Consider the following 26972-nt stretch of genomic DNA (forward strand, 5'->3'; position numbering starts at 1 on the left):
CAGAGTTGATCCCCAGGGTGAATTTCCTATTTCCCATCCAATCATCAAGATTTTTCTTGAAGAGTGCTAATGAGGAGCTTTGTTTGATATAGATGATATGCTATAGATGATAGGAAGTTTGTTCCAGAGTATGGGAATTCTCTGGAACAGGACTCTATCCCTCCAGCATGTTCTGTTTATTGTAGTGACAAGGTTTAGGGCCCTAGAGTGTGTAGCTCGCAGGGATTGGGATTTCTTTAAGTGGAGCATGTCCAACAGCTCTGGGTTTGACATAGCTTTGTATGTTAGGCAGAGATCGCCTCTGAGCAGGCGATATGCAATGAAGTAAAGCTGGAGTTTTTTTAGATGGTTTGCGTAGGGCATCTGTTTGAGGCTGGTAATCCTCTTTGTGAGGTATTTCTCTGGCTTTTCCAGTTATTGTAGATATCTTGTGGGGTACATACCAAAAGGGGCATTGTACTCTATAATGGGTTTAATGAGTGATGAGTAGAGGGGAACAATGACCTCTTTTTCCTGGATGATAAACCTTTTGAGATGAGGAGTGCCATGTAAAAGGATTTCCTAACTACTGTGGTGATATGATTATCAAAGGTCCACCTGTGTCCCAAGGTATCTTATTACACTTTCAGTGTTAAGTAGACTACCACCTATGTGGTAGTTCATGGGTACAGAGTTTTTATCAAAGGTTACCTTATAAATGGTTGTTTATAATAGGCTGTTAGGTAGTCAGTACATGATGCAATGCTACCAATAAGAAATGCTGTTAGGTAGTCTGTACATGATTTGTTGCATTGCTACCCATAATAAATACTGTTAGATAGCCTGTACTTGATTTGTTGCACTGCTACCAATAATGAATGCTGTTAGGTAGTCTGTACCTAATGCACTGCTACCCATAATTCATGCTGTTAGGTAGCCTGTACATGATTAGTTGCACTGATACCCATAATAAGTGCTGTTAGGTAGTTTGTACCTAATGCACTGTTAACCATAATGAATGCTGTTAGGATGTCTGTACATGACTTGTTGCACTGCTACCCATAACGAATGCTGTTAGGTAGTCTGTACAGGATGCACTGCTACCCATAATGAATGCTGTTAGGTGTTGCCTACATGATGCATTGCTACCAATAGCAAATGCTGTTAGGTAGTCTGTACATGATTTGTTGCACTGCTACCCAAAGTGAATGCTGTTAGGTAGGCTGTATATGATGCACTGCTACCCATAAAGAATGCTGTTAAGTAGCCTGTACTAAAAGCGCTGCTACACATAATGAATTCTGTTAGGCAGTCTGTACAAGATTTGTTGCACTGCTACCCTTAATGAATGCTGTTAGGTAGTTCGTACATGATGTGATGCACTGCTACCAATAATGAATGCTGTTAGGTAGTCCATACATGATGTAATGCACTGCTACCAATAATGAATGCTGTTAGGTAGTCCGTACATGATGTAATGCACTGCTACCAATAATGAATGCTGTTAGGTAGTCCGTACATGATGTGATGCACTTCTACCCTTAATGAATGCTGTTAGGTAGTCCGTACATGATGTGATGCACTGCTACCAATACTGAATGCTGTTAGGTAGTCTGTACAGAATGCACTGCTATCCATAATGAATGCTGTTAAGTAGTCTGTGGAAGTAGCACTGCTACCAATAATGAATGCTGCTAGGCAGTCTGTACAAGAGATGCTGCACTGCTACCCATAATGGATGCTGTTAGATAGTCTGTACATGATTTGTTGCACTGTTACCCATAATGAATGCTGTTAGATTGTATGTACATGACCTGCTGCCCTGCTACAAATAAGGAATGCTGTTAGGTAGTATGTACATGACTGCATGCACTGCTACAAATAATGAATGCTCTTAGGTTGCCTGTACATGATTTGTTGCACTGCTATCCTGAATGAATGGTGTTAGATAGCCTGTACATGATTTGCTGCACCATTATCAATAATGAATGCTGTTAGGCAGTCTGTAGATGATGCACTGCTACCCATAATGAATGCTGTTCGGTAGTCTGAATAGGAAGCACTGCTATCCATAATGAAAGCTGTTAGGTAGTCTGTAAATGAAGCACTGCTATACATAATGAATGCTGTTAGGTAGTCTATACACGATTTGTTGCACTGCTACCCATAATGAATGCTGTTAGGTGGAATGTTCTTGATTTTTGCACTGTTACCAATAATGAATGTTAAGTATTCTGTAAGTGATGCACTGCTACCAATAATGAATGCTGTTAGGTGGTCTGCACATGATGTGTTGCATTGCAACCCATACTGAATGCTGCTAGGTAGAATGTACATGACTTGTTGCAGTGATACCCATAATGAATGCTGCCAGGTAGTCTGTACATTGTTTTTTGCTCTGCTACCCACAATGTATGCTGTTAGGTAGTCTGTACATGAAGCAAAGCTACCCATAATGAATTCTGTTAGTCTTTAGAAGATTTGTTGCACTGCCGCCCGTAATAAATGCTGTTAGGTAGTCTGTACATGGTGCACTGATATCCATAATGAATACTGTTAAGTAATCTGTACATGAAGCACTGCTACCCATAATGAATGAAGTTAGGTAATCCGTACATGATTTGTTGCATTGCTAATCGTAATGAATGGTGTTAGGTAGTCTGTACATGATTTGCACTACTACCCATAATGGATGCTGTTAGGTAGTCTGTACATAATGCACTACTATCTGTAATAAATGCTGTTTGGAAGTCTGTACAAAATGTACTAATACCCATAATGAATGCATTTACATAGTCTGTACATGAATTATTGCACTGCTACCCATAATGAAAGCTTTTAGGTAGTCTGTACAGAAAGCACTGCTACCAATAATGAATGCAGTTAGGTAGTCTGTACATAAAGCACTGCTACCAATAATGGATGCTGTTAGGTAGTCCGTACATGATGTGATGCACTGCAGCCAATAATGAGTGCTGGTAGGTAGTCTGTACATGATTTGTTGCACTGCTACCAATAATTGATGCTGTTAGGTAGTCTGTACATGATTTGTTGCCCTGTTACCAATAATGAATTCTATTATGTAGTCTGTAAATGATTTATTGCACTGCTACACATAATGACTGCTGTTAGGTAGTCAGTACATGATTTACGTAATTTCTTGCCCTGCTACCAATAATGAATGCTGTTAGGTAGTCTGCACCTGATTTGTTGCCCTTCTAGCAATAATGAATGATGTTAGGTAGTCTGTACACGATACATTGGTACCGTAATTAATGGTGTTAGGCAGTCTGTATACAATTTGTTGCACTGCTATCAATAATGAATTCTGTTAGGCTGTCTATACATAATAACTTGCATTACTACCCATAATGAATAATGTTAGGTAGTCTGTATATTATATGTTTGACTAACTACCTATAATGAATGCTGTTAGGTAGTCTGTACATGATGCACTGCTACCCATAAAGAATGCTGTTAGGTAGACTGTAAAAGATTTCCTGCACATATACCCAAAATGAATGCTGTTAGATAGTCTCTACATGATGCACTGCTACAGATAATGAATTCTGATAGGTAGTTTCTACATGATTTCTTGCTCTGATACTCATAATGAATGCTTTTGGATTGTCTGTAACTGTTTTGCTGTACTGTTACCAGCAATGAATGCTGTTAGGTAGTCTGTACATGATACACTGCTACCAATACTGAATGCTGTAAGGTAGTCTGTAAATGATTTGTTGCATTGTTATCCATAATGAATGCTGTTAGGTAATCTGCACATACATTTTTGCACTGTTACCCATAATGAATGCTGTTAGGTAGAGTGTACATTATGCATTCTTACCCTTAATGGATTCTGTTAGGTAATCTGCACAAGATTCTTTGCATTGTTACATAAAATGAATGCTGTTAGGTAGTTTGTACCTGATTTGTTGCACTTCTACCAATAATGAATGCTGTTAGGTAGTCTGTACATGATTTGTAGCACTGCTGTCCATACTGAATGCTATGTAGTCTGTATATGATGCACTGCTACACATAACGAATGCTGTTAGGTAGTCTGTACACAATTTTTTGCACTGCTATCCATAACAATTGGTGCTAGGTAGTCTGTACATGATGCACTGCTCCTTATAATGAATGCTCTAAGGTAGTCTGTACATGATTTGTTTCACTGCTACCCATAATAAATGCTGTAAGGTAGTCTGTACCTAATGCACTGTTACTCATAATGAATGCTGTTAAGTAGTATGCACATGACTTGTTGCACTGCTACCCTTAATGAATGCTCTTAGGTATGCTGTACATGATGCACTGCTACACTTAATGAATGCTGATAGGGTGTCTGTTCATGATTTGTTGCACTGCTACCCTTAATGAATGCTCTTAGGTAGGCTGTACATTATGCACTGCTACACATAATGAATGCTGTTAAGTAGTATGCACATGACTTGTTGCACTGCTACCCTTAATGAATGCTCTTAGGTATGCTGTACATGATGCACTGCTACACTTAATGAATGCTGATAGGGTGTCTGTTCATGATTTGTTGCACTGCTACCCTTAATGAATGCTCTTAGGTATGCTGTACATGATGCACTGCTACACTTAATGAATGCTGATAGGGTGTCTGTTCATGATTTGTTGCACTGCTAAACATAATGAATTCTGTTAGGTGGTATGTGCATTATGCACTGCTACACATAATGAATGCTGTTAGGTAGTCTGTACATGATTTGTTGCACTGCTACCCTTAATGAATGCTCTTAGGTAGGCTGTACATGATGCACTGCTACACTTAATGAATGCTGATAGGGTGTCTGTTCATGATTTGTTGCACTGCTAAACATAATGAATTCTGTTAGGTGGTATGTGCATTATGCACTGCTACACATAATGAATGCTGTTAAGACATCTGCACAAGATTTGTAGCACTGCTACACATAATGAATGAAGTTAGGTAGTCTGTACATGATGCACTGCTGCCCATAATAAATGCTGTAAGGTAGTCTGTACCTAATGCACTGTTACCCATAATGAATGCTTTTAGGTAGTCTGCAAATAATTTGTTGCACTGCTACCCATAATGAATGCTGTTAAGACATCTGCACATGATTTGTAGCACTGCTACACATAATGAATGCTGTTAAGACATCTGCACAAGATTTGTAGCACTGCTACACATAATGAATGCCATTAGGTAGTCTGTACATGATTTGTTGCACTGCTACTCATAGTGAATGCTGTTAGGTAGGCTGTACATGAAGCACTGCTACCTAAAATGAATGAATGCTGTTAGGTAGTCTGTACATGAAGCACTGCTGCCAATAATGAATGCTGTTAGGTAGTCTGCACATGATTTGTTGCACTGCTACCCATAATGAATGCTGTTAAGTAGTCTGTGGAAGAAGCACTGCTACCCATAATGAATGCTGTCAGGTAGTCTGTACATGAAGCACAGCTACCCATAATGAATGCTGTTAGATAGTCTGTAAAGGATGCAGTGCTACCTATAATGAATGCTCTTAGGTATTTTGTAGAAGGTTAGTTGCACTGCTACGCTTAATGAATGCTGTTAGGTAGTCCGTACATGAAGGACTGCTACCCATAATTAATGCTGTTAGGTAGTACATACATGATGGACTGCTACTCATAATGAATGCTGTCAGATAGTTTGTAAAGGATGCAGGCTACCTATAATGAATGCTGCTGGGTAGTCTGTAGAAGATTAGTTGCACTGCTACCCGTAATGAATGCTGATAGGTAGTCTGCACATGATGTGATGCACTGCTGCCAATAATGAATGCTGTTAGGTAGTCCACACATGATGTGATGCACTGCTACCCATAAAGATTCCTGTTAGGTAGTCTGTACATAGTTTGTTGCAGTGTTTCCCATAATGATTGCTGTTAGGTTATCTGTATATGATTTGTTGCCCTGCTACAAATAAGGAATGCTGTTAGGTAGTATATACATGATTTGCTGCACTGTTACCAATAATGAATGCTGTCAGGCAGTCTGTAGATGATGCACTGCTACTCATAATGAATGTTCTTAGGTAGTCTGTGTAGGATTTGTTACACTGATACCCATAATAAATACTGATAGGTAGTCTGTATATGATGTGTTGCACTGTTATATATAATGATTGCTGTTAGTCTGTAAATGATGCACTGATAACAATAATGAATGCTGTAAGGCAGTCTGCTCATGATATCTTGCACTGCTACCCATAAGCAATGCAGTTAGGTAGTCTGTACATGAAGCACTGCTACCCTTAATGAATGCTTATAGGTAGTCTGCACATGATTTTATGCACTGCTACACATAATGAATGCTGTTATGTAGTCTGTACATGAAGCAAAGCTACCAATAATGAATGCTGTTAGGTAGTCTGTACATGAAGCACTGCTACCCTTAATGAATGCTGTTAGGTAGTCTGCACATGATTTCTTGCACTGCTACACATAATGAATGCTGTTAGGTAGGCTGCACATGATGCACTGCTACCCATAATGAATGAAGTTAGGTAGTCTGTACATGAAGCACTGCTGCCCATAATGAATGCTGTTAGGTAGTCTGTACATGATTTGTTGCACTGCCACCCATAATGAATGCTCTTAGGTAGTCTGTACATGAAGCACTGCTACCCTTAATGAATGCTTATAGGTAGTCTGCACATGATTTTATGCACTGCTACCTAATGTGAATGCTGTTAGGTAGGCTGCACATGATGCACTGCTACCCATAATGAATGAAGTTAGGTAGTCTGTACATGAAGCGCTGCTACCCTTAATGAATGCTTATAAGTAGTTAGTACATGCTTTTTTGCACTGCTACACATAATGAATGCTGTTATGTAGTCTGTACATGAAGCAAAGCTACCAATAATGAATGCTGTTAGGTAGTCTTTAGAAGATTTGTTGCACTGTAATTCATAATGATTGCTGTTAGGTACTCTGCCCATGATGCACTGCTACCCATAAATGAATGCTGTTAGGTAGTCTGTGCAAGATTTGTTGCACTGCTACACATAATGAATGCTGTTAAGTAGTCTGTACAGGATGCACTGCTACCCATAACAAATGCAGTTAGGTAATCTGTACATGAAGCATTGCTACCCATAATGAATGCAGTTAGGTAATCTGTACATGAAGCACTGCTACCTATAATGAATGAAGTTAATCAGTCCGTACATGATTATTTGCACTGCTACCCATAATGAATGCTATTGGGTAGTCTGTACATGATGGACTGCTACTGATAATGAATGCTGTTAGGTAGTCTGTAAATGATTTGTTGCTCTGCTAATCATAATGAATGGTGTTAGGTAGTCTGTAAATGATTTGTTAAACTGCTACCCATAATGAATGCTTTTAGGTAATCTGTACATGATGCACTACTACCCGTAATGAATGCTGTTAGGAAGTCTGTACAAAATGCACTACTACCAATAATGAATGCTTTTACATAGTCCGTACATAATTTATTGCACTGCTACCCATAATGAATGCTTTTAGGTAGTCTCTACAGATTGCACTGCTACCCATAATGGATGCTGTTAGGTAGTCTGTACATGATTTGTTGCAATGTTACTAATAATGAATGCTGTCAGGTAGTCTCTACATGATGCAGTGCTACCCTTAATGAATGCTGTTAGGTAGTCTGTACATGATGCATAATGAATGCTGTTAGGTAGTCTGTACATGATGCACTGTTACTCATAATGAATGCTGTTAGGTAGTCTGTACATGATGCACTGTTACTCATAATGAATGCTGTTAGGTAGTCTGTACATGATGCACTGCTGCACATAATGAATGCTGTTAGGTCATCTGTACATAATGCACTACTACTCATAATGAATGCTGTTAGGTAGTCTATGCATGAAGCACTGCTACACATAATGAATGCTGTTAGGTAGTCTGTACATGATGCACTGCTACCCATAATGAATGCTGTTAGGTAGTCTGTACATGATGCACTGCTACTCATAATGAATGCTGTTAGGTAGTCTGTACATGATTTGTTGGAGTGTTTCCCATAATGAATGCTGTTAGGTCATCTGTACATGATTGTTGCCCTGCTACAAATAAGGAATGCTGTTAGGTAGTATGTATATGACTTGATGGACTGCTACAAATAATGAATGCTCTTAGGTAGTCTGCACATGATCTGTTGCACTGCTATCCTTAATGAATGGTGTTAGATAGTCTGTACATGATCTGTTCCACTGCTATCCTTAATGAATGCTGTTAGGCAGTCTGTACATGATTTGCTGCACTGTTATCCATAACGAATGCTGTTAGGCAGTCTGTAGATGATGCACTGCTAAGCATAATGAAGGCTGTCCGGTAGTCTATATATGAAGCACTGCTATCCATAATGAATGCTCTTAGATAGTCTACACATGATGCACTGCTATCCAAAATGAATGCTCTTAGGTAGTCTGTATATGATTTGTTGCACTGATACCCATAATAAATACTGATAGGTAGTCTGTATAAGATGTGTTGCACTTTTACCCATAATGATTGCTGTTAGTCTGTAAATGATGCACTGATAATAATAATGAATGTTGTAAGGTAGTCTGCACATGATATGCTGCACTGCTACCAAAATGAATGCTGTCAGGTAGTCTGTATATGATTTGTTACACTGATACCCATAATAAATACTGATAGGTAGTCTATATATGATGTGTTGCACTTTTACCCATAATGATTGCTGTTAGTCTGTAAATGATGCACTGACAACAATAATGAATGCTGTAAGGCAGTCTGCACATGATATCTTGCACTGCTACCCATAAGCAATGCAGTTAGGTAGTCTGTACATGAAGCACTGCTACCCTTAATGAATGCTTATAGGTAGTCTGCACATGATTTTATGCACTGCTACACATAATGAATGCTGTTATGTAGTCTGTACATCATTCACTGCTACCCATAATGAATGCTGTCAAGTAGTCTATACATGATTCACTGCTACCCATAATGAATGCTGTTAGGTAGTTTGTACATCTGTACATGAAGCACTGCTACCCATAATGGATGCTGTTAGGTAGTCTGTACATGATTTTAATGAATGCTCTTAGGTAGTCTGCACATGATGCACTGCTATCCATTGATGCACTGCTACACATAATGAATGCTGTTAAGTAGTCTGTACATCATTCACTGCTACCCATAATGAATGCTGTTAGGTAGTCTGTACATGAAGCAAAGCTACCAATAATGAATGCTGTTAGGTAGTCTTTAGAAGATTTGTTGCACTGTCATTCGTAATGATTGCTGTTAGGTACTCTGTCCATGATGCACTGCTACCCATAAATGAATGCTGTTAGGTAGTCTGTGCAAGATTTGTTGCACTGCTACTCATAATAAATGCTGTTAAGTAGTCTGTACAGGATGCACTGCTACCCATAATGAATGCAGTTAGGTAATCTGTACATGAAGCATTGCTACCCATAATGAATGAAGTTAGGTAGTCCGTTCATGATTTCTTCCACTGCTACCCATGATGAATGCTATTGGGTAGTCTGTACATGATGCACTGCTACAGATAATGAATGCTGTTAGGTAGTCTGTAAATGATTTGTTGCTCTGCTAATCATAATGAATGGTGTTAGGTAGTCTGTAAATGATTTGTTAAACTGCTACCCATAATGAATGATTTTAGGTAATCTGTACATGATGCACTACTACCCGTAATGAAAGCTGTTAGGAAGTCTTTAAAAAATGCACTACTTCCGATAATGAATGCTTTTACATAGTCCGTACATAATTTATTGCACTGCTACACATAATGGATGCTCTTAGGTAGTCTGTACCTGATTTCTTGCACTGCTACCAATTATGAATACTGTTAGGTAGTCTCTACATGATTTGTTGCAATGTTACTAATAATGAATGCTGTTAAATGATCTGTACATGATTTGTTGCACTGCTACCAGTAATGAATGCTAATGAATGCTGTTAGGTAGTCTGTATATGATTTGTTGCACTGATACCCATAATAAATACTGATAGGTAGTCTATATATGATGTGTTGCACTTTTACCCATAATGATTGCTGTTAGTCTGTAAATGATGCACTGATAACAATAATGAATGCTGTTAGGTAGTCTGTACATGATTTGTTGCACTGCTACCCATAAGCAGTGCAGTTAGGTAGTCTGTACATGAAGCACTGCTACCCTTAATTAATGCTGTTAGGTAGTCTGTACATGATTTGTTGCACTGCAACCCATAATGAATGCTGTTAAGTAGTCTGTACATGATGCAATGCTACTCATAATTAATGCTGTTAGGTAATCTGTACATGAAGCACTGCTACACATAATGAATGTTGTTAGGTGGAATGTTCTTGATTTGTTGTACTTTTACCAATAATGAATGTTGTTAAGTAGTCTGCACGTGATGCACTTCTACCAATAATGAATGCTGTTAGGTGGTCTGCACATGATGTGTTGCATTGCAACCCATACTGAATGCTGCTAGGAAGAATGTACATGACTTGTTGCAGTGATACCCATCATGAATGCTGTTAGGTAGTCTGTACATGACTTTTTGCTACCTATACTGAATGTTGTTAGGTAGTCTGCATATGATGCACCTCTACCCATAATAAATGCTGTTAGTTAGTCTGTACACAATTTCTTGCACTGCTAGAAATAACAATTGGTGTTAGGTAGTCTGTACAAGATGCACTACAACTTATAGCAAATACTCCTAGGTTGTCTGTATGTGACTTGTTGCACTGCTATCCATAATAAATGCTGTTAGGTAGTCTGTATTTGGTTTGCTGAACTGCTACCCATACTGAATGCTGTTAGGTAGTCTGTATATGATGCACTGCTACCCATAATGAATGCTGTTATGCAGTATATGTTTGACTAACTACCCATAATGAATGCTGCTGAGTAGTCTGTGTAAGGTGCACATCTACTCATAATGAATGCTGTTAGGTAGTCTTTATAAGATGCATTACTACCCATAATGAATATTGTTAGGTAGTCTGTAGATGATGTAATGTTAACAATAGTGAATGCTGTTAGGTAGGCTGCACATGAATTGTTGCACTGCTTCTCCTAATAAATGCTGTTAGGCAGTCAGTAGATGATGCAATGCTACCAATAACAAATGCTGGTAGGTAGTCTGTACATGAATTATTGCCCTGCTCCCCACAATGATTGCTGTTAGGTAGTAGGTACATTACTTGTTGCACTGCTACCAATAATGAATGTTGTTAGGTAATATATACATGATGCATTGATACCCTTAACAGATACTGTTAGGTAGTCTACAAATAATTTATTGCCTTGCTACCCATAACAAATACTGTTAGGCAGTCTATGAAAGATGCACTGCTACCCATAATTCATGCTGTTAGGTAGCCTGTACTTGATTTGTTGCACTGCTACCAATAATGAATGCTGTTAGGTAGTCTGTACATGATTTGTTGCACTGATACCCATAATAAATGCTGTAAGGTAGTCTGTACCTAATGCACTGATACTCATAATGAATGGTGTTAGGTAGTCTGCACATGGTTTATTGCACTGCTACCCTTAATGAATGCTGTTAGGTAGGCAGTACATGATATACTGCTGCACATAATGAATGCTGATAGGGTGTATGTACATGATCTGTTGCACTGCTACCCAAAATGAATGCTGCAGGGTAGTCTGCACATGATATGTTGCACTGCTTCCATTAATTAATGCTGTTAGGTAGTCTGTACATGATTTGTTTCACTGCTACCCATAATAAATGCTGTAAGGTAGTCTGTACTTAATGCACTGTTACCCATAATGAATGCTGTTAGGCAGTATGCACATGACTTGTTGCACTGCTACCCTTAATGAATGCTCTTAGGTAGGCTGTACATGATGCACTGCTGCACATAATGAATGCTGATAGGGTGTCTGTTCATGATTTGTTGCACTGCTAAACATAATGAATTCTGTTAGGTGGTATGTGCATTATGCACTGCTACACATAATGAATGTTAACACATCTGCACAAGATTTGTGGCACTGCTACACATAATAAATGTCATTAGGTAGTCTGTACATGATTTGTTGCACTGCTACTCATAACTAATGCTGTTAGGTAGTCTGTACAGGATGCACTGCTACCCATAATTAATGCTGTTAGGTGGTGTCTACATGATGCATTGCTATCCGTAATGAATGTTGTTAGGTAGTCTGCGCATGCTTTTTGCACTGCTACCCAATATGAATGTTGTTAGGAAGGCTGTACATGATGCACTGCTACACATAATGAATACTGTTAAGTAGTCTGTACAGGATGCACTGCTACCCATAATGTCTGCAGTTAGGTAATCTGTACATGAAGCACTGCTACCCATGATGAATGAAATTAGGTAGTCCGTACATGATTTGTTGCGCTGCTACCCATAGTGAAAGCTATTAGGTAGTCTATGCATGATGCACTGCTACCAATAATGAATACCATTAGGTAGTCTTTATATGATTTGTTGCTCTGCTAATCATAATGAATGGTGTTAGGTAGTCTGTACATGGTTTGTTAAACTGCTACCCATAATGAATGCTTTTAGGTAATCTGTACATGATGCACTACTACCCGTAATGAATGCTGTTAGGAATACTGTACAAAATGCACTACTACCAATAATGAATGCTTTTATGAAGTCTGTACATGTTTTATTGCACTGCTACCCATAATGAATACCGTTAGTCTGTATGTGATGCACTGCTACCAATAATGAATGCTGCTTGTTAGTCTCTACACATTTTGTTGCACTGCTACCCATAATGAATGCTGTTATGCAGTCTGTACATTATATGTTTCACTAACTGCTCATAATGAATGCTGTTGAGTAGTCTGTGTATGTTGCACATCTACCCATAAAGAATGCTGTTAGGTAGTCTGTGTAAGTTGCATTGCTACCCATATTAAATGTTGTTAGGTAGCTTGTACATGATGCAATGCTTCATTTAATAAATGCTGTTAGGTAGTCAGTACATGATTTGTTGCACTGATACCCATAATAAATACTGTAAGGTATTTTGTACCTAATGCACTGTTACCCATAATGAATGCTGTTAGGTATTCTGCAGATGATTTATTGCACTGCTACCCTTAATGAATGCTGTTAAGTAGGCTGTACATGATGCACTGCTACACATAATGAATTCTGATAGGGTGTCTGTTCATGATTTGTTGCACTGCTACACATAATGAATACTGTTAGGTGGTGTCTACATGAGTCATTGGTACCCATAATGAATGCTGTTAGGTAGTCTGTGCATGATTTGTTGCACTGCTACCTATAGCGAATGATGTTAGGTAGGCTGTACATGATGCACTGCTACCCTTAATGAATACTGTTAAGTAGTCTGTACAGGATGCACTACTACCCATAATGAATGCTGTTCGGTAGGCTGTACATGAAGCACAACTGCCAATAATGAATGCTTATAGGTAGTCTGTACATGATTTGTTGCACTGCTACCCATAATGAATGCTGTTAAGTAGTCTGTGGAAGAAGCACTGCTACCCATAATGAATGCTGTTAGGTAGTTTCTACATGATGTGCTGCTACTAATAATGAATGCTGTTAGGTAGTCCGTACATGATGTGATGCACTGCTACCAATAATGAATGCTTATAGGCAGTCTGTACATGATTTGTTGCACTGCTACCCATAATGAATGCTGTTAAGTAGTCTGTGCAAGAAGCACTGTTACCCATAATGAATGCTGTTAGGTAGTCTGTAAAAGATGCAGTGCTACCTATAATGAATGCCCTTAGGTAGTCTGTAGAAGGTTAGTTGCACTGCTACCCGTAATGGATGCTGTTAGGTAGTCTTTACATGATGTGATGCACTGCTGCCAATAATGAATGCTGTTAGGTAGTCCGTACATGATGTAATGCACTGCTACCAATAATGAATGCTGTTACTTAGTCCGTACATGATGTGATGCACTGCTACCCTTAATGAATGCTGTTAGGTAGTCTGCACATGATGTAATTCTACCAATAATGAATGCTGTTAGGTTAACTGCAAATGAATTGTTGCACTGCTTCCCATAATAAATGCTGTTAGGTAGTCTGTGAATGATGTACTGCTACACATATTTCATGCTGTTAGGTAGCCTGTACTTAATTTGTTGCACTGCTATCAATAATGAATGGTGTTAGGTAGGCTGTACATGATGCACTGCTGCACATAGTGAATTCTGATAGGGTGTCTGTACATGATTTGTTGCACTTCTACCCATAATGAATGCTGTAAGGTAGTCTGCACATGATATGTTGCACTGCTTCCAATAATGAATGCAGTTAGGTAGTCTGTACATGATTTGTTGCACTGCTACCCATAATGAATGCTGTTAGGTAGTCTGTACATGATTTGTTGCACTGCTACCAATAATGAATGCTGTTAGGTAGTCTGTACATGATTTGTTGCACTGCTACCCATAATGAATGCTGTAAGGTAGTCTGCACATGATATGTTGCACTGCTACCAGAATGAATGCTGTTAGGTAGTCTGTACATGATTTGTTGCACTGTTACCAATAAGCAATGCAGTTAGGTAGTCTGTACATGATGCACTGCTGCACATAATGAATGCTGTTAGGTAGTCTGTACATGATGCACTGTTACTCATAATGAATGCTGTTAGGTATGCTGTACATGATGCACTGCTGCACATAATGAATGCTGTTAGGTAGTCTGTACATGACTTGTTGCACTGCTACCCTTAATGAATGCTCTTAGGTATGCTGTACATGATGCACTGCTACACATAATGAATGCTGATAGGGTGTCTGTTCATGACTTGTTGCACTGCTACCCTTAATGAATGCTCTTAGGTATGCTGTACATGATGCACTGCTACACTTAATGAATGCTGATAGGGTGTCTGTTCATGATTTGTTGCACTGCTAAACATAATGAATTCTGTTAGGTGGTATGTACATTATGCACTGCTACCCATAATGAATGCTGTTAAGTAGTATGCACATGACTTGTTGCACTGCTACCCTTAATGAATGCTCTTAGGTATGCTGTACATGATGCACTGCTACACATAATGAATGCTGATAGGGTGTCTGTTCATGACTTGTTGCACTGCTACCCTTAATGAATGCTCTTAGGTGGTATGTATATTATGCACTGCTACACATAATGAATGCTGTTAGGTAGTCTGTTCATGATTTGTTGCACTGCTAAACATAATGAATGAAGTTAGGTAGTCCGTGCATGATTTGTTGCACTGCTACACATAATGAATGCTGTTAAGACATCTGCACAAGATTTGTAGCACTGCTACACATAATGAATGCCATTAGGTAGTCTGTACATGATTTGTTGCACTGCTACTCATAGTGAATGCTGTTAAGACATCTGCACATGATTTGTGGCAATGTTACACATAATGAATGCTGTTAAGACATCTCCACATGATTTGTGGCACTGCTACACATAATGAATAATGTTAGGTATTCTGCTCATGATTTGTTGCACTGCTACTCATAACTAATGCTGTTAGGTAGTCTGTACGGGATGCACTGCTACCCATAATTAATGCTGTTAGGTAGTTTGTACATGATGCACTCCTACCTATAATGAATGTTGTTAGATAGTCTGTACATAATGCACTGCTACCCAATATGAATGTTGTTAGGTAGTCCGTACATGATTTGTTGCGCTGCTACCCATAGTGAATGCTATTAGGTAGTCTATGCATGATGCACTGCTACCAATAATGAATGCTGCTTGTTAGTCTTTATATGATTTGTTGCTCTGCTAATCATAATGAATGGTGTTAGGTAGTCTGTACATGGTTTGTTAAACTGCTACCCATAATGAATGCTTTTAGGTAATCTGTACATGATGCACTACTACCCGTAATGGAAGTCTGTACAAAATGCACTACTACCAATATTGAATGCTTTTATGAAATCTGTACATGTTTTATTGCACTGCTACCCATAATGAATGCTGTTAGGTAGTCTGTATATGATGTACTGCTACCAATAATGAATGCTGCTTGTTAGTCTCTACCCAATTTGTTGCACTGCTACAATAAAGAATGCTGTTATGCAGTCTGTACATTATATGTTTCACTAACTGCTCATAATGAATGCTGTTGAGTAGTCTGTGTATGTTGCACATCTACCCATAAAGAATGCTGTTAGGTAGTCTGTATACGTTGCATTCCTACTCATAATGAATGTTGTTACGTAGCTTGTACATGATGTAATCCTACCAATAATGAATGCTCTTAGGTAGTCTGCATATGATTTCTTGCACTGCTACCCTTAATGAATGCTGTTAAGTAGGCTGTACATGATGCACTGACTGCTACCCATAATGAATTCTGATAGGGTGTCTGTACATGATTTGTTGCACTGCTACCCATAATGAATACTGTTAGGTGGTGTCTACATGAGTCATTGGTACCCATAATGAATGCTATTAGGTAGTCTGCGCATGATTTGTTGCACTGCTACCTATAGTGAATGCTGTTAGGTAGGCTGTACATGATGCACTGCTACCCTTAATGAATACTGTTAAGTAGTCTGTACATGATGCACTACTACCCATAATGAATGCAGTTATTTAATCTGTATATGAAGCACTGCTACACATCATGAAAAAAAGTTAGGTAGTCTGTACATGATTTGTTTCACTGCTACCCATAATGAATGCTATTAGGTAGTCTGTACATGATGCACTACTGCCCATAATGAATGCTTTTAGGTAGTCTGTAAATGATTTATTGCACTGCTAATCATAATAGGTTCATAGGTTGGTACTAGGCTATCAGCCCTAGGGCCTATACAAGCCTAGCCATAACAATTCCCTGGCTATTTCTTCCCACATTATTTACTTTAATGAATGGTGTTGGGTAGTCTATACATGATTTGTTAAACTGCTACCCATAATTTATGCTTTTAGGTAATCTGTATATGATGCACTGCTACCCGTAATCAATGCTGTTAGAAAGTCTGTACAAAATGCATTACTACCAATAATAAATGCTTGTACATAGTCTGTAAATGATTTATTGCACTGCTACCCATAATGAATGCTGTTATGTAGTCTGTACATGATTTGTAGCACTGCTACCAATAATGAATGCTGTTAGGTAGTCTGTACATGATTTGTTGCAATGTTACCAATAATGAATGCTGTTAAATTGTCTGTACATGATTTTTTGCACTGCTACCGATAATTAATGCTCTTAGGAAGTCAGTAAAGGTGGGAGGTTGGCATAATGGTTAAGGTGTTTACCTTACAGATACATGGTGCAGGGTTTGATTCTCATACGGGGTAATTGGCTAGGCTTAAAATGACCCACAAAGGCAGTTAGCCTAGTACTAATATATGAGTCTATGAATCGATCACTCTAATGAATGCTGTTAGGTCGTCTGTATATAATGCACTGCTACCCATGATGAATGCTGTTAGGTAGTCTGTACATGATTTGTTGCACTGCTACCAATAATGAATGCAGTTAGGTAGTCTATACATGATTTGTTGAAATGCTACCAAAAATGAATGTTGTTAACTAGTGTGTACATGGTTTGTTGCACTGCTATCAAAAATGAATGCTCTTAGGAAATCAGTAAAGAATGCACTGCTTCCCATAATGAATACTGTTAGGTAGTCTGTACATAATGCACTGCTACCTGTAATGAATGCTGTTATGTATTCTGTAAATGATTTCTTACCCTGTTACCAATAATGAATACTATAAGGTAGTCTGTGCATGATTTCTTGCACTGCTACACATAATGACTGCTGTTAGATACTCAGTACATGATTTACATAATTTGTTGCCCTGCTACCAATAATAAATTATGTCAGGTAGTCTGTACATGATACATTGGCACACTTAATGAATGGTGTTAGGCAGTCTGTACACAATCTGTTGCACTGCTACCCATAATGAATGCTGTTATGCAGTCTGTACATTATATGTTTGACCAACTACTCATAATGAACTCTGTTGAGTAGTCTGTGTATGGTTCACATCTACCCATAAAGAATGCTGTTAGGTAGTCTGTGTAAGATGCATTGCTACAAATAATGAATGCTGTTAGGTAGTCTGTACATGATGTGATACACTGCTACCAATAATGAATGCTGTTAGGTAGTCTGTACATGATGTGATGCACTGCTACCCTTAATGAATGCTGTTAGGTAGTCAGTACATGATGCAATGCTACCAATAACAAATGTTGGTAGGTAGTCTGTACATGATTTATTGCCCTACTACCCACAATGATTGCTGTTAGGTAGTAGGTACATTACTTGTTGCACTGCTACCAATAAGAAATGCTGTTAGGTAGTATGTACATGATGCATTGATACCCATAACGGATACTGTTAGGTAGTCTAAAATAATTTGTTCCATTGCTACCCATAACAAATACTGTTTTGTAGTCTGTGAATGATGCACTGCTACCCATAATATTCATGCTGTTAGGTAGCCTGTACTTGATTTGTTGCACTGCTACCAATAATGAATGCTGTTAGGTAGTCTGTACATGATTTGTTGCAATGTTACCCATAATAAATGCTGTAAGGTAGTCTGTACCTAATGCACTGTTACCCATAATGAATGCTGTTAGGTAGTCTGCACATGATGCACTGCTACCCATAATGAATGCTGACAGGGTGTCTGTACATGATCTGTTGCACTGCTGCCCATAATGAATGCTTTTAGGTATTCTGCACATGATGTATTGCACTACTACCCTTAAAGAATGCTGTTAAGTTGGCTGTACATATTGCACTGCTACACATAATGAATTCTGATTGGGTGTCTGTACATGATTTGTTGCACTGCTACCCTTAATGAAAGCTGTTAAGTAGGCTGTACATGATGCACTGCTACACATAATGAATTCTGATAGGGTGTCTGTACATGATTTGTTGCACTGCTGCCCATAATGAATGCTGTAAGTTGGTATGTACATTATGCACTGCTATGCATAATGAATGCTGTTAAGACGTCTGCACATGATTTGTGGCACTGCTACCCATAATTAATGCTTTTAGGTAGTCTGTACAGGATGCACTGCTACCCATAATGAATGCTGTTATTTGGTGTTTAAGTGATGAATTGCTACCCATAATGAATTCTGTTAGGTAGTCAGCTCATGATTTTTTGCACTGCTACCTAATGTGAATGCTGTTAGGTAGGCTGCACATGATGCACTGCTACCCATAATGAATGCTGTTAGGTAGTCTGTACATGATTTGTTGCACTGCCACCCATAATGAATGCTAAGTAGTCTGTGGAAGAATCACTGCTATCCATAATGAATTCTGTTAGGTATTCTGTAAAGAATGCACTGCTACCCATAATGAATGCTGTCAGGTAGTCTCTACATGATGCAGTGCTACCCTTAATGAATGCTGTTAGGTAGTCCGTACATGATGTGATGCACTGCTACCAATAATGAATGCTTATAGGTAGTCTGTACATGATGTGATGCACTGCTACCCATAATGATTGCTGTTAGGTAGTCTATGCATGAAGCACTGCTACCCATAATGATTGCTGTTAGGTAGTCTATGCATGAAGCACTGCTACCCATAATGATTGCTGTTAGGTAATCTATGCATGATGCACTGCTACCCATATTGAATGCTGTTAGGTAGTCTGTACATGATTTGTTGGAGTGTTTCCCATACTGAATGCTGTTAGGTCATCTGTACATGATTTGTTACCATGCTACAAATAAGAAATGCTGTTAGGTAGTATGTACATGACCTGATGGACTGCTACAAATAATGAATGCTCTTAGGTAGTCTGTACATGATTTGTTGCACTGTTATCAATAATGAATGCTGTTAGGCAGTCTGTAGATGATGCACTGCTAAGCATAATGAATGCTGTTCGGTAGTCTGTATATGAAGCACTGCTATCCATAATGAATGCTCTTAGATAGTCCACATATGATGCACTGCTATCCAAAATGAATGCTGTCAGGTAGTCTGTATATGATTTGTTACACTGATACCCATAATAAATACTGATAGGTAGTCTATATATGATGCACTGCTACCAATAATGAATACTGTTAGTCTTTAAATGATTTGTTGCACTGCTACCAATAATTAATGCTGTCAGGTAGTCTGCTCATGATTTGTTAAACTGCTACCCATATGTATGCTGTTAGGTTGTCTGTACATGATGCACTACTACCCTTAATGAATGGTAGTCTGTACATGCTTTTTGCACTGCTACCAATATTGAATGCTTTTATGAAATCTGTACATGTTTTATTGCACTGCTACCCATAATGAATGCTGTTAGGTAGTCTGTATATGATGTACTGCTACCAATAATGAATGCTGCTTGTTAGTCTCTACCCAATTTGTTGCACTGCTACAATAAAGAATGCTGTTATGCAGTCTGTACATGATGTTTCACTGCTACCCTTAATGAATGCTGTTAGGTAGTCTGTGCAAGATTTGTTGCACTGCTACCCATAATGAATGCTGTTCAGTAGTCTGTATATGACGCACTGCTATCCATAATGAATGCAGTTAGGTAGTCTGTACATGATGTATTGCTACCCATAATGAATGCTCTTAGGTAGTCCGTTCATGATTTGTTCCATTGCTATCCATAATAAATACTATTAGGTAGTTTGTGCATGATTTACTGCTACCCATATGTATGCTGTTAGGTTGTCTGTACATGATTTGTTGCAATGCTAATGAATACTGTTAGGTGGGGTGCACAGTCATGGAGTACCATAATGAATGGTGTTAGGTAGTCTGTACATGATTTGTTAAACTGCTACCTATAATGAATTCTTTTAGGTAATCTGTACAAGATGCACTACTACCCGTAATGAAAGCTGTTAGGTAGTTTATACATGATGCACTCCTACCTATAATGAATGTTGTTAGATAGTCTGTACATAATGCACTCCTACACATAATGAATGCTGTTAGGTAGTCTGTACATGATTTGTTGCACTGCTACCCATAATGAATGCTATTAGGTAGTCTATACATGATGCACTGCTACCAATAATGAATGCTGTTAGGTAGTCTGTAAATGATTTGTTGCTCTGCTAATCATAATGAATGGTGTTAGGTAGTCTGTACATGATTTGTTAAACTGCTACCCATAATGAAGGATTTTAGGTAATCTGTACATGATGCACTACTACCCGTAATGGAAGTCTGTACAAAATGCACTACTACTGATAATGAATGCTTTTACATAGTCTGTAAATGATTTATTGCACTGCTACCCATAATGAATGCTGTTATGTAGTCTGTACAGAATGCACTGCTACCAATAATGGATGCTGTTTGGTAGTCTGTACTTGATTTGTTGCACTGCTACCAATAATGGATGCTGTTAGGTAGTCTGTACCTGATTTCTTGCACTGCTACCAATAATGAATGCTGTTAGGCAGTCTGTACATGATTTGTAGCACTGCTACCAATAATGAATGCTGTTAGGTAGTCTGTACATGATTTGTTGCACTGCTACCAATAATGAATGCTGTTAGGTAGTCTGTACATGATTTGTTGCACTTTTACCTATAATGATTGTTGTTAGTCTGTAAATGATGCACTGATAACAATAATGAATACTGTAAGGTACTCTGTACATGATTTGTTGCACTGCTACTCTTAAGCAATGCTGTTAGGTAGTCTGTACATGAAGCACTGCTACCCTTAATTAATGCTGTTAGGTAGTCTGTACATGATTTGTTGCACTGCAACCCATAATGAATGCTGTTAAGTAGTCCGTACATGATGCAATGCTACCCATAATTAATGCTGTTAGGTAATCTGTACATGAAGCACTGCTACACATAATTAATGCTGTTAGGTGGAATGTTCTTGATTTGTTGTACTTTTACCAATAATGAATGTTGTTAAGTAGTCTGCACATGATGCACTTCTAACAATAATGAATGCTGTTAGGTGGTCTGCACATGATGTGTTGCATTTCAACCCATACTGAATGCTGCTAGGAAGAATGTACATGACTTGTTGCAGTGATACCCATAATGAATGCTGTTAGGTAGTCTGTAAATGAGTTTTTGCTACCCATACTGAATGTTGTTAGGTAGTCTGCATATGATGCACTGCTACCCATAATAAATGTTGTTAGTTAGTCTGTACACAATTTCTTGCACTGCTAGCAATAACAATTGGTGTTAGGTAGTCTGTACAAGATGCACTGCAACTCATAACGAATACTCTTAGGTTGTCTGTACATGACTTGTTGCACTGCTACCCATAATAAATGCTGTTACGTAGTCTGTATTTGGTTTGTTGAACTGCTACCCATACTGAATGCTGTTAGGTAGTCTGTATATGATGCACTGCTACCCAAAATGAATGCTGTTATGCAGTCTGTACATTATATGTTTGACTAACTACCCATAATGAATGCTGCTGAGTAGTCTGTGTAAGGTGCACATCTATCCATAATGAATGCTGTTAGGTAATCTTTATAAGATGCATTACTAACCATAATGAATATTGTTAGGTAGTCTGTAGATGATGTAATGTTAACAATAGTGAATGCTGTTAGGTAGGCTGCACATGAATTGTTGCACTGCTTCTCCTAATAAATGCTGTTAGGTAGTCAGTACATGATGCAATGCTGCCAATAACAAATGCTGGTAGGTAGTCTGTACATGAATTATTGCCCTGCTCCCCACAATGATTGCTGTTAGGTAGTAGGTACATTACTTGTTGCAGTGCTACCAATAATGAATGCTGTTAGGTAATATGTACATGATGCATTGATACCCATAACGGATACTGTTAGGTAGTCTACAAATAATTTATTGCATTGCTACCCATAACAAATACTGTTAGGCAGTCTATGAATGATGCACTGCTACCCATAATTCATGCTGTTAGGTAGCCTGTACTTGATTTGTTGCACTACTACCAATAATGAATGCTGTTAGGTAGTCTGTACATGATTTGTTGCACTGATACCCATAATAAATGCTGTAAGGTAGTCTGTACCTAATGCACTGATACTCATAATGAATGGTGTTAGGTAGTCTGCACATGATTTATTGCACTGCTACCCTTAATGAATGCTGTTAGTTAGGCTGTACATGATGCACTGCGACCCATAATGAATGCTGACAGGGTCTCTGTACATGATTTTTTGCACTGCTACCCATAATGAATGCTGTTAGGTGCTATGTACATTATGCACTGCTATGCATAATGAATGCTGTTAAGACAGCTGCACATGATTTGGGGCATTGCTACCCATAATTAATGCTGTTAGGAGGTCTGTACAGGATGCACTGCTACCCATAATGAATGCTGTTAGGTGGTGACTACATGATGCATTGCTACCCATAATGAATGCAGTTAGGTAGTCTGTATATGATGCACTGCTACCCTTAATGAATGCAGTTAGGTAGTCTTTACATGAAGCACTGCTACCCCTAATTAATGCTATTAGGTAGGCTGTACATGAAGCACTGCTGCTAATAATGAATGCTGTTAGGTAGTCTGTACATGATTTGTTGCATTGCAACCCATAATGAATGCTGTTAAGTAGTCTGTAGAAGAAGCACTGCTACCCATAATGAATGCCGTTAGGTAGTCTGTACATGAAGCACAGCTACCCATAATGAATGCTGTCAGGTAGTCTCTACATGATGCACTGCTACTCATAATGAATGCTGTTAGATAGTCTGTAAAGGATGCAGTGCTACCAATAATGAATGCTGTTAGATAGTCTGTAAAGGATGCAGTGCTATCCATAATGAATGCTCTTAGGTAGTCTGTAGAAAATTAGTTGCACTGCTACCCATAATGAATGATGTTAGGTAGTCCGTACATGATGTGATGCACTGCTACCAATAATGAATGCAGTTAGGTAGTCCGTACATGATTTGTTGCACTGTTACCAATAATGAATGCTGTTAGGTAGTCTGTACATAATGTGATGAACTGCTACCAATAATGAATGCTGTTAGGTAGTCTGTACATGATGCACTGCTACCAATAATGAATGCTGTTAGGTAGTCTGTACATGATATGTTGCAATGCTACTAGTATTGAATGCTGTTAGGTAGTCTGTACATGATGTGATGCACTGCTATCCTTAATGAATGCTGTTAGGTAGTCTGTACATGATGTGATGCACTGCTATCCATAAAGAATGCTGTTAGGTAGTCTGCACATGATGCACTGTTACCCAAAATGAATGCTCTTAGGTAGTCTGTATATGATTATTTGTCCTGATGCCCATAATAAAAACTGATAGGTAATCTGTATAAGATGTGCTGCACTTTTACCCATAATGATTGTTGTTAGTCTGTAAATGATGCACTGATAACAATAATGAAAGCTGTAAGGTAGTCTGCACATGATATGTTGCACTGCTACCAGAATGAATGCTGTTAGGTAGTCTGTACATGATGCACTGATACCCATAATGAATGCTGTTAGGTAGTCTGTACATGAAGCACTGCTACCCATAATGGATGCTGTTTGGTGGAATGTTCCTGATTTTATTGTACTTTTACCAATAATGAATGTTGTTAAGTAGTCTGCACGTAATGCACTGCTACCAATAATAAATGTTGTTAGGTGGTCTGCACATGATGTGTTGCATTGCAACCCATACTGAATGCTGCTAAGTAGAATGTACATGACTTGTTGCAGTGATACCCATAATGAATGCTGTTAGGTAGTGTGTACATGATGCACTGCTACCCATAATGAATGCTGTTAGGAAGTCTTTAGAAGATTTGTTACACTGTCACTCGTAATGAATGCAGTTAGGTAATCTGTACATGAAGCACTGCTACCCATAATGAATGAAGTTAGGTAATCTGTACATGAAGCAGTGCTACCCATAATGAATGTTGTTAGGTAGTCTGTAAATGATTTGTTGCACTGCTAATCATAATGAATGGTGTTAGGTAGTCCGTACATGATGTGATGCACTGCTACCAATAATGAATGCAGTTAGGTAGTCTGTACATGATGTGATGCACTGCTACCAATAATGAATGCTGTTAGGTAGTCTGTACATGATGTGATGCACTGCTACCAATAATGAATGCTGTTCGGTAGTCTGTACATGATGTGATGCACTGCTACCAATAATGAATGCTGTTAGGTAGTCTGTACATGATGTGATGCACTGCTACCCTTAATGAATGATGTTAGGTAGTCCGTACATGATGTGATGCACTGCTACCAATAATGAATGCTGTTAGGTAATCTGCACATGATGCACTGCTACCCATAATGAATGTTCTTAGATAGTCTGTATATATTTTTTTTGCACTGATACCCATAATAAATACTGATAGATAGTCTGCATAAGATTTGCTGCACTTTTACCCATAATGATTGCTGTTAGTCTGTAATTCATGCACTGATAACAATAATGAATGCTGAAAGGGAGTATGCACATGATATGCTGCACTGCTACCAGAATTAATGCTGTTAAGTAGTCTGTACATGATGCACTGATACCCATAATGAATGCTGTTAGGTAGTCTGTACATGAAGCACTGCTACCCATAATGGATGCTGTTTGGTGGAATGTTCCTGATTTTATTGTACTTTTACCAATAATGAATGTTGTTAAGTAGTCTGCACGTAATGCACTGCTACCAATAATAAATGCTGTTAGGTGGTCTGCACATGATGTGTTGCATTGCAACCCATACTGAATGCTGCTAAGTAGAATGTACATGACTTGTTGCAGTGATATCCATAATGAATGCTGTTAGGTAGTCTGTACATGATACACTGCTGCCAATAATGAATGCTGTTAGGTAGTCTGTACATGATGTGATGCACTGCTATCCATAACGAATGCTGTTAGGTAGTCTGTACATGATTCATTGCATGCTACCAGTATTGAATGCTGTTAGGTAGTTTGTACATGATGCACTGCTATGCATAATGAATGCTTTTAGGTAGTCTGTGCATGATTTGTTGCACTGCTATGCATACTGAATTCTGTTAGGTAGTCTGTACATGAAGCACTGCTACCAATAATGAATGCTGTTTGGTAGTCTGCACCTAATGCACTGTTACCCATAATGAATGCTGTTAGGTAGTCTGTACAGGATGCACTGCTACCCATAATGCGTGCTGTTAGTCTGTACAGGATGCACTGCTACCCATAATAATTGCAGTCAGGTAGTCTGTACAGGATGCACTGCTACCCATAATGAATATAGTTAGGTAGTCTGTACATCATTTGTTGCACTGCAACCCCATAATGACTCTGGAATCAAAGATAAACTTACTAAGCTGGGCATTAATCCCTATGTCACCTGAGTGGTTTATTGACAGAACCCACACTGTAAAAGTAGCCGACTCCAAATCCAGCTCCAGACTAGTGACAAGTGGAGTTCCTCAGGATTCAGTCCTGGGACTGTTCTTGTTTGGCATCTACTTTTCTGAAGTACAGGCCAGCACTTAGGGACTCTAGCTAACAAAGTTCACAGATGATTGCAAATTGGGAACCATTATTGAATCCCCAAATGATGTGGGTATTCTAGGTTTATAGGTTCATAGGTTCATAGGTAGGTACTGGGCTATCTGCCCGAAGGCATATATTAGCCCAGCCACATTGTGTGGTATTCACTGCCCCTTTGATTAGTTCCCTAGGCCCTTGATCTAGCAGCTAGTACCCTTGGCCCCTATCTAGTAGAGCTGTTGGTATGATTCCTGGTGTGAACTTTCTGTTACCCATCCACTCATCAAGGTTCCTCTTGAAGAGTGATAGTGAGGGGCTCTGTCTTATGTAGATCGGGACCTTGTTCCATAGCAAAGGAAGTCTTTGCGAAGGGAATCTATCCCTCCAGCATGTTCTATTCATTGTTGTGCTGAGGTTTATATCCCTAGAGCGTGTAACTCAAGTGGATTTGGTTTTGCTAAGATGGAGCATGTTCAACAGTTCTGGGTTGGACATGGCTCTGTATGTTAGACAGA

This window comes from Protopterus annectens, chromosome 1.part1 (genome assembly GCF_019279795.1).
Source record: "Protopterus annectens isolate FY-2018-M chromosome 1.part1, PAN1.0, whole genome shotgun sequence".
Lineage (NCBI taxonomy): Eukaryota > Metazoa > Chordata > Ceratodontiformes > Protopteridae > Protopterus > Protopterus annectens.